This window comes from Schistocerca piceifrons, chromosome X (assembly GCF_021461385.2).
Source record: "Schistocerca piceifrons isolate TAMUIC-IGC-003096 chromosome X, iqSchPice1.1, whole genome shotgun sequence".
Taxonomy (NCBI): domain Eukaryota; kingdom Metazoa; phylum Arthropoda; class Insecta; order Orthoptera; family Acrididae; genus Schistocerca; species Schistocerca piceifrons.
In genome coordinates this window covers 44,281,961-44,297,794 of record NC_060149.1, presented here as the reverse complement: position 1 = coordinate 44,297,794, position 15,834 = coordinate 44,281,961, and positions in this window count along the sequence as shown.

Below are 15,834 nucleotides of genomic sequence, written 5' to 3'. Positions count from 1 at the left end.
ATCTCTTTTGGTAATTTATTGTAGTTTTATTCCTTGGTAGAAAATGCTGTTTTGAGTTTTATGTTTATTTTTTCTTGGTGAATGTAAGTTGAGTCTATCTCTTATTGCATGGTCATGGACAGACCTGTTTGTGCAGAAATTACAAATGTTATTTTTGATGTGTACAACTGACTGTTAAATGTATTCGCATGGAGCAGTTAATATTCCCAGTGATTTTAAAAGATCCTTACAATGAGCTCGACTAGTATTTTTGGTTATTATTCATATGGATCTTTTCTGGAGTTTGAAATTGTTTTCATATTTTGTGCGTTTGTTCCCCAGAAAAGAATGCCATAGCTAAGAACTGAGTGTACATATGAATAATATGTAACTAAAAGACACTGTGTGTTACCCACTGATGATAGGATTCTAAGTATAACAGGCTGATAAGATTCTGTTTGTAAGTACCTTTGTGTGTTCACACCACTTCAAGTGAGAATCAATAGTCATCCCTAGAAATTTTGCATTTGTTACACAGTCTATAAAACTGTCCTCTACATTTAATTTAATATTGTCATTTTTCCTCTTCAAACTGAAATTCATGGCATTAGTTTTCCCTGTGTTCAATGTCACTGTATTGCTTATTGACCAATCATAAACTTCCTTCAGAGTTTCATTTTATTTCTCTGCTTGGAGTTATCTTGTATTCTCAGTGACTATAATATTGCTGTCATCAGCGAAGAAAATTAATTTTACCATGAGTATTTCAACTGGGAAAGTCATTGATGTATATCAGGAATAGTACAGGACTTAATATGGTACCTTGCGCAACCCCTATGTTAATGTATTTTGGTTACGATAAGTGTTTTACTAAATGTTTGGATTTTCGTGAAGTATGTGTTATCTCTATACTCTTTGTACCCTACCTGCTATGTATGATCGAATCCTGTCATTAGCTACCCCTCTTATTCCTAATGCTTCTAATTTATTTAATAGAACCTTGTGGTCGATTGTATCAAAGGCCTTAGAAATTTCCCAAAATATGCCTGTGACACACTCATCTTTATCAAGAGCATTACGTACAACTTTTGTGAATTCTACTATGGCTGACACCGTATTTTGCCACTTCAGAAACCAAACTGTGATTCCCTTAAAAGATTGTATTTATTCAAGTAATTCATTAATCTGTCTTTCATAAGTGATTCTATTATTTTTGAGAATGGTGACAGCAGTGAAATGGGCTGGTAAATTTCTATGTCTTCTGCGTTACCTTTCTTAAGCAAAGTTAAAACTTTTGCCTGTTTTTATTGGTCTGGAAATGTCCCTGATGTGAAGGATTCATTTATTATATTTGATAAGGGGCCTTGTTAAGCCCTGTGCATTGTTTCAGTATTCACATTGGTACTTCATCAGAGCTCACAGAGTTTTTATTTTTTAGTTTTTGAACAGTTTTATTGACTTCATTCTCTGTGGTTGGAAGTAACATCATTATATTTAGTGCAAAATTATTTACGGGTGTTATATATGTTTTGGGGAATTTTTGCTGTACCTTCTCTGCAATACTTGCAAAATGCTCGTTTACATAGTTTGGTATGTGTTGGGGATCCTTTATTACCTTATCCCCCTCCCTTAGCTGTATGTCATTATGCGTTTGTTTGGCTCTCCCCGTTTTCTTTTTTATAAGATCCCAGATTGCTTTGCTTTTATTCTCTGCATTATGTATTATTTTGTCATTAAATGACATTTTTGCCACAACCTACACCTTCCTATATATCTTTTTGTATCTATGATAGAAATTTAAGAATTCTGGACCATTGCGAATCTTTTTCATGGAACTGAGCTGTTCAAGTGTTTGGGAGGACGTCTCAGTACCTGCTATTATCGATCTGTTTTTGTGAGATGTTGATACAGGCATGGATACTTTTGGAAATGCCTATTCTAAGTTCAGTTTAAACGATGTGGAAAAATTTAGAGAATTTCATATTCACATTGGTTTCCTTATTCACTTTATCCCAGCTTTGTTTTGCTAGTTCTTTTGAAAAATCTTTTATTTTGATTTCTGATATATGACGTTTGTAGGTTTGTAGTTTATTGAACGATTCGATACCTGATTTTACTGTTGTTATTTGACAGAGATTGTCTGATAGTCAGAGATATTTTAGAGCTACATCACATTTTTCCCTGTCCATATTTGGGGACCCATGGTCACTTACTGATGCAGCCACTGTAGAAACTCTTGTTGCACCAGTGAGCAATAGGGGCATGCCAAAACTTTGAAGGATATTTATGAAGGTGCTGCTGGATTCATTAACGCTATTAGTGTTGATGTTGATATCCCCACACAGTATTTTGTTGACCTTTGTATTTGAGATTTTATCTAGAACTTCTGTTAATGTATTGAAAAAAGTGTCCACACTTCCATTTTGAGATCTATACACACACAAAATTATTAATTTCTTGGTGATATCAAGCTCTGTCAATTCCATAGCTGATATTTCAAAGTCTTTGTCTCCAGTTACTGTACTGATGTCATGTATTGATTTGATCTGTGCTCCTTTTCTGATATAAATGCATGATCCTCCACCCCTTGAAGCAGTTCTACAGTAAGTGTTGACCCGTTCATGATGATACTACATGTTGGCTTTCTGTGTCTCTATACCAGTGCTCAGCAACACAAACTGCTGTGCAGTTCAAAGATTGGAGCTCAACTTCTAATAGTTCCATATTATATTTTATTGCTTGCATGTATTACGGAGGACTGTTAAGTCTGTGAAATGCCCCACGCTACCCTATCCGATGGTTTGTTTTTCTTTGTGACATCTGGTAAGTGTGACATTTGAAGTGTTAAAATCTGTTTTATGACTGTTGATTTTAAGTCTACAGTCAACCCATAAACTGTGATTGATACTTACTCCTTGCCACGCACAGAGGATCTCATGGGCCGTTTAATTCTGGTCGCTACTCTTAAAAAATTTATTTGCACGACGGATATCTTCAAATACCGCTACATGAAGAATCTCAAACCCTGTGTATTGTCAACACTCATTTGGGCTTGTTTAAATATTTGCGTTTGCCTTTCGCCAGTGCTTCCACACCTTCCATTTCCCAAAGGTATATGGAAAAGCTGACTGTTCATGTACCAAACTGTTCACACTACCTTGTCGATATTGTTGTAGCAGGTCGTACACCTCACGAAACATTGCAAATTTACGTGCTTTGTTTCGTGTGTTATCTGATGCAGGAATAAAGTGTCACCTGGTCATGTGTTACTTTTATTAGCCTTAGTTGCAGTATCTTCGTCACGTCTAAACAGTTAAGATGTATATTCTCTTCAGTCACATTTGTTAGTCTTGCATGACCTGCCAGTTCCACGCAGTGTCATGGACTTGCGGTCAGTCTTAGGGAAAATTGACTATTGTATTCGGTTCATACCGAATGCTGCACAAATATCAGCTCCATTGCATCGCTAGTGTCGAAAGAACGTCCCCTTTGTTTGGACTGATGAGTGCCAGGAAGCTTTTGAAAAACTTAAAGATGCATTGCTCAGTGAACGATGCTTGGTTCGCTGTGATTCTGAAAAACCAGTTATGTTGCAAGTTGACACTTCCTCTTAGGGAATAAGTTCAGTGCTTTCACACAGATTTGGTGATAAAGACCGGCCAACTGCTTTCGAGTCAAAAGTGTTGTTCAAAGTTCAGTGTAACTATTCTCAAATGGAAAAAGAGGCACTGTGTATTGTGTATGGTGTCTCCAAATTCCACCAGTATTTGTATGGCTGAAAATTCTACCTAGTAATGGATTACAATGCCATTGCAGTCCATGTTACATCCGATGAGGCCGGTTCCTGTACGAACTGCCTAAAAATTTTCGCTGTATGACGTCACAGTATCATGCATATGCGGAAAATCAGTCCGCTCCGGCACAAAAATTCTCTGATTCGCCTATGTCGCAATCTCCATGGCAACGTCTGAACATAGACTTTGCGGGGCTTTTCCGAACATTCGTTGGTTGATTGCGGTAGACTCTTATAGCAAGTTTCCTTTTGCTGTGCCAATGAACTCGACAACGTCACGTAGCACAGTCCAGAAGTTGTCCTCTGTTTTTTGCCTCGAAGGTTCACCCGAAGTCGTAGTGTTGGACAACGGCCTTCAGTTCACGTCAAATGAATTTGAAACATTCTGTGAACGCAATGCCATACAGCATCTCACTAGTGCACCGTTCCACCCACAGTCAAACGGCGAAGCGGAACGTTTTGTCAGAACCTTCAAGCAGCAGAGGGCCAAACTTCGCACCGCACACAACAGGGATTAAGCATTGCAACTGTTCCTCGCCTCATATCTTTCGCATCCGTGAGATTGACCATCGCGGGAGGAACTGCTATACGGCCACAGCCGTTGGACACTGCTCCACCTGCTCCAACCTGTCAGAATCGGAAACCGTAGGAAGGCCGCAAGTATCGCTTCGCTCCGCATGATACATCAGGGTTTTTAGCGGCAGCAGAAGGTGGGAGCAAGGCGAGGTCCCTCGTCGACTTGGCGCATGCATGTATCTCATTACAGGCCCAGACAGATTGTAGCGCCGACATCACAATCAAATTCTCCACTATCAGGTGTACGGTGATCTTTCTGTACCTGTACCCCCAGCTTCACGGAATCCGAGGACAGCCCAGCCACAGCAGCCGCCAGAGGGTGCCATCACGACACCGCAGGACGAACCCATGGAGACGGAGACTTTGCCACCTCTCGTCCTAGCGATGGAGCCGGACTTGCCACGCCACAGCGACCGACAGCTTCTATATCACAGCCATCTCAGGTGATGGACGCGTACCCTTCTGGGCGTTCTCCAGGGGGAAATTCCACCAGAGCAAAAGCTGGATAGTGGGGTACGACCGGAAGTCTGACGTCCACTTTGTGGGGGTTGGGGGGAAGGGGGGGCTGAGGGGAGGAATGTTAAGGCATAAATTCAGCGCCGGCATGGCAGTCGGGAACGAGAGGAAAGAGAAGGCTATGAGTAGAGATCAGTGAATCACACACTGACCGACCTCCCACCATCACGACAACGCAACAGCAGTGGCCCCTACGTGAAGACGACGTAAGCGTCGCGCCCGACTGGAGGCAGCACACTTCGATAGCAGCTTCAGTGTTAGCCACTTCATTAGTACGCTCTATGTAGCACAGACCTGTGTTTGTTTGCTCAGAAGAAGACTGATTATTTTGTATGTCGCCCTTTGCTTGCGACACATCTATGAAAATTAATACTGTGATTGTCTTATTGTATAAAACTCATTAATACGAGTTGTTTAATTGTTTGTCTATCGTACCGAATATTCAGTATTATTAGACACAACATATGTCAAGTGTTATAATGGAATCTCCATGTCTAAAACTTATATCTAAATGCATAAAAGGCGTTGGCATTTCCATCTGAGGCGATGTAATATGTGTTCTAGAGAATGAAAAACCGTAGAATGATAAATTGTAAATCTTTTTTATAATGCTGCACCTTAGCACTTACCATTGTAAGACAGATGACAATAATGCATCACTTTGTATACCAGAAAAATGAAATGGATATTATTAATAAGCTGACATTGGTATTGTTACAGCTTCTGCCCACTTGTTAGCAGCAGACACAGTGGCTGCGCCAAAGACTGAGACAGCGTGGAGTTTTATAATTATTTATTGAACCTTCTTTACAATTTCTCCCCCGTCGTCGCTGCCCAGCCCTGCGGATCCCTACGCCTGGCTGCTGCTGTGTAGATTCTCCGACAATGCCCGCAACACGCGCCGCCGATCGCACTCCGGAGCCTCAGGCCACCAGTGCTCCGCTGAAGCCAGGATGCCCTGTGGTTGAGATGAACTCGTCGCCGCTTGGCGCCCAGTACGGGCACGCCCACGGAGCCGCGTCGCCCTGAGGTCAGCTGCCGACGCCTGCTGCACCGGCGGCTGGGAAGCCGTCAGTCGCGATGTCCTGTCATGGACGGACCACGCGCCGTTGGGCCGGGTTGCCGTGAAGTCTGGGCGTCAGTCCCTGGCGGCGCCTGTGACCAAGACCGCGCTATGGACGGTGCTGCTGGAACTTCTCGCTGTAGTTAGTCAGCCATGGTGCCGACCGAACCCGGGCCGACCTCCAGAGCTGAAGTTGACATCTGGCGGCGAACGGATGATTCCTGCGAGCTGGAACAGACTTCTGGAATCGTCACCTACGAAGATTGAACATTCGGACACGGACCACGTCCGTCCTCAGATCCGAACTGCTTCCTAATGGCTTCTGTCTGTTGCTGCCCGTGCTCCACTATTTATATCTGGCAGGAGGACGTTTTTTACCCTCAGTGGTATCTTTTTGTTATTACTCCCGCAGTATATAGCAGCGTAACTTAGCGTGCTGACTTCACTTCCCCTTACTCTGCACTCTCCAGGCTTCGCTCGGTGCTCGGTCTGCGTGCGTCCTTGCGTCAGTCTGTTGGTAGACCGCTGCTGTCAGCAAGGCTATCTGTGCCTGCTTGATCGCTGAGCGCCTCGGTCGCTGGCGTGCCTCTGTTTTGCCATTCTCCTCTGTGTGAAGCAACTCTTACTACATGTGGCCGCTACAGTATTATTACATTTGAACTAGGCATGCATGCGGTTATTCACGAAAACGATCTTTCGAGAAAGGCTACGAACATTTATCATTCGGAACTATAGTATCAAGGATCTCTAACATGTATGTCTTCTGTGCCCCTATAATCACCTATTAAATAATATCAAATTGTAACTGCAGAGTTCCAAAATATGAACGCAACGTATCTCCAGACAAATGATCTGACCCAGCACTGTTACATGATAGGGAGAAGATGTATTGAAGAGGTCTGTGTTGCGATGTATCACATACACTGCATGTCTACATCTGCATCATACTCCACAAAAAAACTGATGATATGTGGCAGAAGGTAGTTATGGTATCACTAACCGATCCCTCCTGCCCTGTTCCATTCGCGAATGGAACGTGGGAAGAGTGATTGCCTCTGTATTGACGCTAATATCTCGAATTTTCTCGTAGTGGTCATTACGCAAGATGTACGTCGAGAAAATAATTGCTTTTTGCTCCTTCCAGAAAAATTCTCTTTCGAAACTTCAGTAATACACCTCTCCATGTTGCACAACGGCTCTCTTGGAACACCTGCCAAGATATTTCTCCTGAATATATGTCTTTTTCGTCATGAATTTCTTTCGTAGAAACAAATCTAGCTATTTTCGGGAACAATGTAGTCTTAGTTGTAAGTCTGTCTACAAACGTTTTTCACGAAGTGCATCTGCATTAGTGTTCTTTGGCAGAAATAATAGTCACATTGCGTAAACTAATCCCCGATTTCTTAAAATTTTCGAGCATTTCTTTTGTTTATTAAAGAATATTGATATGATTTTGGAACTGCTTGCCAAATCTTACGTCTTTGTATACTACAGTAATTTTACCATTAAATTTCTTTTCAGTTGCCAATATATATCTTCAGTTGCGCTTCTGTTTTAATCATTCTGCATATACATAGAACTTATTACAATTTATTGTACCTCTCTATAGTGCTTTCTCCCAGTTCGTGTTATTTACCATTGTCAGGTGATGTTGGTACAAACTCACTTCTAGAAAAATCCTCTTCATTCCCGCTTTCATCTGCTGCGGCTCCATAAAACCATTCACCCTCAAAGGTATCCTGATCGTCAACATCTAATGTATCACATACCGTCAGAGATATTTGTTCGAAGAACTTGTTAAAGAGTTGGAGTAGTGTATTCAAAAAAGAAAGGTCTTCTGTTACATCTTAAGTCACATTATGAAATACAGTTGACTGTGCCACATAATTTCGTAAAATGTCCACGATATGAACTGGACTGATGTGATACAAATCGCCTGAAAAACGGAAGTTTGTAATATTAATGCGTAAGATTTAACTACAAGAGAAATGTGCAAAGAGTACGGTGGTGAATGCAGACCTGTTGTACTTTAAATACATCTGAAAATTTTACAACATCAAGCCCGAATGCTCTAGGATTTTTAGATACGCACTAGTGGACTACAGTTATTTACTTCTGCACGAGCCGGCCGCGGTGGCCGTGCGATCCTAGGCGCTTCAGTCCGGAACCGCGAGACTGCTACGGTCGCAGGTTCGAATCCTGCTTCGGGCATGGATATGTGTGATGTCCTTAGGTTAGTTAGGATTAAGTAGTTGTAAGTTCTAGAGGACTGGTGACCTCAGATGTTAAGTCCCATTGTGCTCAGAGCCATTTGAACCATTCTTATCTTCTGCACGGAAACAACAGTTGCCTGAATGAACCTGTAGTAAAAGCCCCATCTCACAATACCATACGGCAAGCAGTGAACTGTAGTACGAGGGGTCTTCAGTAAGTAATGCAACACATTTTCTCCCTCCGTTTCGTTCGGAAAAATGCGGAATCTTTTGTGAGACGTCATGGTATATTCCCGCTTCAGACAGTATATTTTCATGAAGTTCCGTTAGGGGGCTGTGCTAAACGTAGTATTCAAAACGGCATTTGTAATGGTGGTGCGTTCCAAGGAGAGAGCTGTCACTGAGTGTCTTTTGGCAGAAAACCAGAGCATCACAGATATCCTTAGGCATTTGCAGCATCTCTACGGAGACCTGCCTGGGAAAGAAGCACTGTGAGTCGTTGGGCGAGGGGTCTGTCATAATCGCAGTAAGGTCGCACAAACCTGTCCGACCTGCTTTGTGCTGACCGGCCACACAGTTGTGACTCCTGTAATGTTATAAAGTGCGGACACTCTCACTTGAAGTGATCGACGGATCTCTACCAAAAACCTCGCTGCAGAACAGCACGTGTCTGTTGGTAGTGCTCACATACTCTTCTACCAGTTGGTTTGCCACTGACATCTACAAGTAGAGTGGTACCATGCGGGAATACATGTCCTCCCAGTAAGATGGCATAAGGCTGTCGTATTGAACAGAGATTATGTTTAAAAGTAGTGTTTTGTTGCGAAAACAATGAAGAATAATAAGGTGTATTGGAATCCTCAATAAAACTAACCCGCTTTCAGAAAAAAAAAACGTAAGTTGTATTACCTACTGAAAACTCCTTGTACATGCACACACTGAGGACATATAGTTCAAAAATCATAAATCTTTGTAATCTGAAAACTAGACATTTCATTAGCAAGGCACTACTCCCACTGCAATCAGCGACACACAATGAGCCCAGTACGTATGCTTCATCGAAATACGGCTCATACAGTTGAAACATCTACTTTGTAAGCTATTATAGTTATTTTCCTATATTGAAGTCAATTGCTCCAATATCTGCCATTATTACCTCCGTATGATGGTTGAAAAGAAAACTTTGTTACGATCTTCCGCGATTAAACAATTATTGAAGACCGAATGCAGTATTTCGACCTTCTCGGTATTATTTTCCATTTCGGAACCAGTATGGTCTCTGAGTGAATGAACAGATGATTTCGAAGTGCTCACCGATTTTACATAATACCAATACCTCTTAGGGCTTTTACTCAGATCTGTTGGAAAAGCTTTACTTTCAAAGTCACTGAATTCTTCTCTCATTGCTTTTCTTTGTTGTTTTCGCTTTACTCAGTTTTTGTTTGAGAGCTAGGATATGATTTCCCTTGAATCTGAGATGAAGATCTCTTCATTTACGAAACACTTTTCAAAAATGGCTATTAAACCACGGTGGGCATTTACCGTCCCTTAGTACCTTGTTCGGAAGATACCTGTACAAGTCTTACTGAACGACGCTTTTGAATTTTTTTTTTCATTTTTGCTTCACATTTTCGTCCTCGTCACCGAAGATCTGATGCTGATTACTCAGATACTCTGATACTCTTGCCAAGGAAAAATATCTTCCTACCTTTCTTAATACTCCTTGTAAAACCCTTAGTCATAGTTGTAAGCACAGCCTTATGATCACTGATCCCTTCCTCTACGATAACGTATTCGCTATGTTCAGCCTTGTTCGATGCCAGGAGGTCTAAGACGTTACGTTCAGAGTTAGTTAGCGTAACGCACGCTCAGAATAATTTTCGGACGAGGAATTCAGAACATTTTCACACGAATACCTGTCTCTGACACCGGTTTTGATAGAATGTCTCTCCCAATCAATATCAGGTAAGTGGAAGTCACTCCTCGACAACAGGACGACGTTCTCTAATTTCTTTCTGAACCGCGCTACCATTTCAGATCCTGACCCAGGCAGCATGTAAAAGCATCTGATTACCGTTTTTCACTAACCTTTCATGCTTAGCTTTACTCACTTTAATTCAAGTTCAGGATCCATGACAAACTAGCAAGATATTATTGAATTCCTTACTGCAATGAATACTCCAATCTGAACATAGCATTTCGTTGCATATGTTTGTGAGACACAAGGAAAACTTCAAACTGATCAGAATGTGAAACATAAACATATGACACATGCGAAAGTTTCACACACTGTCACACACACTCAAGAACGTTAGATGTCTTAAAAATGCTATCTACTCTCAATAAAAATTTTGTTTTTGCATCAAAATAAGATTATTTACCAAAATAAGTCAAGAGACCCACATACATTCAGGCAGCTAATCGTAATATAGAAGAGCAATTAGGATTCTCCGACTGTAGACCAAAAATCGAACTGTGCGCTAAAATAAAATTGTATTATTGCTCAAAACACGTAGGATTTCCAGTACAAAACCGATGTGACACTAGTATCATAACTTAATTTTTCTGTAACAATAAAAAAGTACACACGACTTAGATATTGCCACTAGTGATGAAACTTACAGGTTAAGTAGGAATTTTAGATGGCGGATGTTCGATTTCCAAATCACCCTTCACAAGCACAATGGACTATCAAATTAAAATTTTCACACCTAAATTGCCTATAATGCGTAAAATAGGAAACACTAATTTGCACTACTGAAATAAATTGTGGGTCAGTCAAGCATAATTCCAGTTTTGTTTCATGTATTAAAGAAACCAAAATAACAAAACAATGTTTCTATAATATTGCAAAAAGACATGGGCACTGCTGTATACCTAAGCTACTGCTTGAAGTTCACTTTTTGATGCAAACAGTTTGATCTTTGTAGGAATGTAAGCACTACAATCCCACATCTAAATTTATCAAATACTAGTCTCTAAAACCGACACTAAGGTCAGTCAAACATTATGGTGCTGCTAAATGTAAGAGTATTAACTTCATCTTATGGTTCACAACATTTGTCATATTCTGGTGATAATGCTAAATCATGCTTGTCACACTGTGGAAATCGTATTACATCATGAATTATCATACTATGGAATAGTAATTAACACCCATATAGCTAAGAAACGCGACTGACTATGGGTTCAATTATCCACTTTTAAAATCACTCAAACATTAGGGCAGTCCCAGAAAATTGTATTAACTTTACCTTGCAGTGCAACGTTTTGTCTTCAGCTGCTATAACACAGTGGAGACTACGTGAAATGTTTCCCTAGATACATTGTCATTTTACGTCAACATTACAGTGAATTGTCCCATGCATTCACGTGTTACTGCAAAATTGTAACGAACTACTCAATATATCACGATGTTGCAGCAAAACTCTATCAAACCGCAACATTCATCCAAATGGTACAGCAAAATATAACACATTTCTTCATGGAGTACAAAAACTGTTACAAAATTTACGTATACCTAAAATGTAGCAAATATTTCAACATGGAAAACAATATTATAGCAAAAATGTGGCAAACTGCCATACATCCAGACGTGTTATAGCAGGATTGTTACAAGTTACCCATACGCCATCATGTTATTGTGAGCCAGTCATGGTCAGCTTACATTGTGGGGCAATGATGGACAGTTCATATGGTGGGGCAGACATTGTCAGATGACAGGGACGAGTACTGATGGTAAGTCAGTGTGGTGACCACCATAAACCCCACATAGATAGTGGTATACTTACAGAATGACCACCATTACCCCTGGGGGGCAGTGATGGTTAGCTTACAAAAAGGCAACTGTTACCTTTGAGGGAGAATGAAACTCGGTCTACAAGCTGACGGAGTGGCAAGTAATTATCGGTTTACAAAGTGATCACCATTACCTCTTCAGATTGCAAGGTGACCACCATTAACCCAGGAGCCATTTATGGTCATTTTACGTTGTGACAAGAAGTACTTCTGATGAATGATTATGATTAGCTTAAAACCTGAGTGGCTTTACCTCATTTGTCAGCGATGGTAAGTTTATAAGAAGAACACAATTACCCCAAGGGTAAAGTTGGTCAATTTGCAATGTGACCAACGTTACTTCTGTAACAACTGTGATCAGTTTATGAGATGTCATCATTACAGCTGTGGCCAATGATGTTAAATTTGCATAGAACCAACATTACCCCAAGGGTATGGTCGTTATACCTGGAGAGCAATGATCATTTTAGAAGGATATCTTCCTTTATCCCCACGGCGATGAAGTGTGGTTTAAAAAGTGATCATAAGTACCCCTTCAGCAATGTTGGTCTATTTACAGGATTCCCACCTGTAACTGGATTAAACGATAAAGGTTACTGCAAAAATTGCTGCATATCAGAGCAAAAATTGGTGCAAATTGCGCCATGTTGCAGCAAAGGTAGCAAACTACCTCATGTGACAGCAAAAAATCGTAATAATCTTCTCCATGTTACAGCACATGGAGCAATTTCTTAATAATTTATCTGTAACATGAGGCATTTTGCAACATTTGTTGTAACATACTGCAGTTTGTTATAATTTGTTCTGTAAAATGGGGCAGTATGTTACAATTCATAGTAGTCAGCCTGTAACTTGACCAGCATTTTCCCAGGAATACTGTGGCCTCCTTGTAAAGTGATTATTATTGCCCAAGAGGTAATGATGATCACCTCATAAATTAATCATCATTACCCCACTCTTTTAAATGATCACCAGGGCCCCCAGAGCAACTGGCGGTCACCCTGTATGTTGATCATCATCCCCTGGTGTATTGGTGATCACTTGCAAGCAAATTTATAATCCTTGGCCCCAGGTGTGATGGTTGTACCTTGTAAACTGAATATCGTTACCAGAGAGGTAGTGATGATCACCTTCTGAACTGACCATCATTTCCCCTTCGGAAATGGTGGTCTCCCCGTAAATTGATATCACAACACCTTCCTGTCTACGGATCATCATTGACTCACCTTCAAACTGACGCCATTGTACCACACTGTAAACTGATCATCCTTGCCCCACTGCAACATGGTGATATAAGGGATCCTGTGTTACAATTTTGATATACCATACCGATGTATACGGCATTATGTTACATTTTTTGTGTAACGAATCTATTCTCATCGAACAGATGACTTTGAGCTGCAGGTTAAATGAGTGGTACCCCACATTTTTAAAATTTTATAGAACCAGTTTGTGTATAATTTTGTTTCCTTAAAGTGTAGCACAAAATACTGATTATGCTCCTTCACTTGCTTACAACTTATTTGAGAGGTACCAGTTAACGAGCTGGATGTATTTTGATAAGTATAACAGGCACATTATGTGTAGAAATATTTAATTTGAGTACCCATTGTGAATGCAAAGTGTGGTACAGACTCAAACTGTGATGCTCTTTGCTATATATCTTCTTATAAGTATCTTCAGTATCGAAGCCATGTGTGTTTCTTTAGGGTTACAAAACAGTTAAGTTATGAAAATAAGGCCACATTTCTTTTGTACTCAAAAACTTAAATTTATCGAGAAGTTATATAGTTTTATTTTGTTGCAAAGATCGAATCTGCGTGTACGATCACAGATCTGTGAAGATACCTGCGTACCAGTACCTAAAAAGAGTTCTCACGAGGCAAAACTACTGGAAATAGTTGGCTCATCATTGAATCCACTGGAAAATATCTTTGATTCGGATGCACAGTACAGTGTAGTAATGAATCTAAATGTAGATGTTGTTGATGATGCAGCAGTTGGCGATGCCAGCAATACCACAAACAGTAATGGAACTGTAATCGCTGCTGAAGCTGGCGAAAGCCTGATCCCATCACAGATCGTTATGGATAATGTTCAACAACGCTTTTCCAAACCTTCAAGTGCAGGAACACAAGAAACATGTAATCGGAGAAGGATGCCAACGAGGCCTAAACTATCTTACTCCCCTGCACTGGACACTGTGATGCAGAAGAGGGAGGAAGTACTCCAGCAGCAGCTGGAAATGATGAAGAGAGAACATATGAAAGAAACAAGAGTAAAAAATCTAAAAATTTTGGCACTAAAACAAAAATTAAAACATTGGTATTGGAATCATTGTACCGAATTTAATGTAATTGTTTAAAAAACATTTTGTTATTTGTGCACTATAATAATTTCAAATAAAAATAATTACATATTTTACATGTATTGAGTAACAGTTTACCTTAGTGAAAATGTTCATCAATCATAGTGTGACGAACTGCTCGTCCTGGTAATGTGTCATCACGATACATTTGTTGACCTGGAGGCATTGGCTCATTATCGTCGATATCGGGGTCCCTCTCGCTACGTAATAGCCTCAGCAGCCGCATAATTTCCGTACTTTCTGGTGGCTCTTCCTTGCTTGTGCTCCTTGCAATATTATGCAAGAGAGCCGTACTCACTATAAATGCCTTTGTCATTTATGGATTACACCTAATTCCCATAGATAAAATGTGGTATCTTTCTTCCATAAACCATATTGTCTCTCCACAGTGTTCGCTGTTGTAATGTGAGACCTGTTATATCGGTGCTCTGCCGCAATCCGTGGATTTGAAAGTGGTGTCAATAAGTAAGTCTGCATGCATAGCCACCATCTCCTAGTAAGTAACCGACTGGTATTTCATCATTTTCAGTTGTGCCCTTCGAGCACAATTACGAAATATTGTACTATCGTGTACAGAGCCAGGCCACTGACCACAATGTCCCGTATTATTAAATTGTGGTCACTGATTGTTTGACAGTTAAAGGAGAAATTAGATTTCCTATAGCGGAAAAGTTCTGCATTCTGTTCCCCCAGGTGGCTGAATCCTTACGTGAGTGCAATCCACTGTACCAATGGGTCCAGGAAATCCAGCTAGTGTTTTTAAACCATCCTTAATAGAGCGTACTTCTGCTCAAGGAGGAAACTTTATGTATGGACCAGACATTGTAGCTATGATTCCCAACACTTCACTTAAAATTCTTTGTGCCTTTGTAGAATGTGCGTTAGCACTGTCACCAGTTATTATATTAAATGCTCCAGTTGCGTATGTCCATAATGTCATCAAAAATCTGTTCATGGGCGAGACCGGATTATTTAGGTAGGTTGGAAATTCTAAGCTATCATGGATTTGATCCAATAACCGCCACCCTGTTTCTTTTGAAAGACGAAACCTCTCTTAAAATTTCCGGTCACCGTGATCTTCGAAATAATTTCCCCTTTCCACAGGTACACCAACACGGTTGCGACGATTTATGTGTTGAAGATATAGCATTTCTTTTTCTTCTATGCCATCTAAAACGTCAAAACGCACTGTCATTTTGCGTGTTTACAATAAGTTAACCGCGATCAAATCAATATAATCGACCCTTCTAGCTCGGTTTATTTTAATCGCGATCAAACCTTTCGATTAACTTTGATCGAGGTTGGTGCAGCCGAATATCGAGTTAATCAGGGTTAAATGCTGGCTTGACCGCGGTTAACTATTAATCGGCGTTGGTGCTGTCGGCACTTGGAGGAGATAGATACAGCGACCAAGTATCGACGAGACGATAGTGTGTTTGTTTCGAAAGTGAAGTGTCACAGGTGTGGTCATGATGGGCATGCACAGAAACAGTATAATCGGCCAAAGTGCTAGGAATGTAGACAAGTT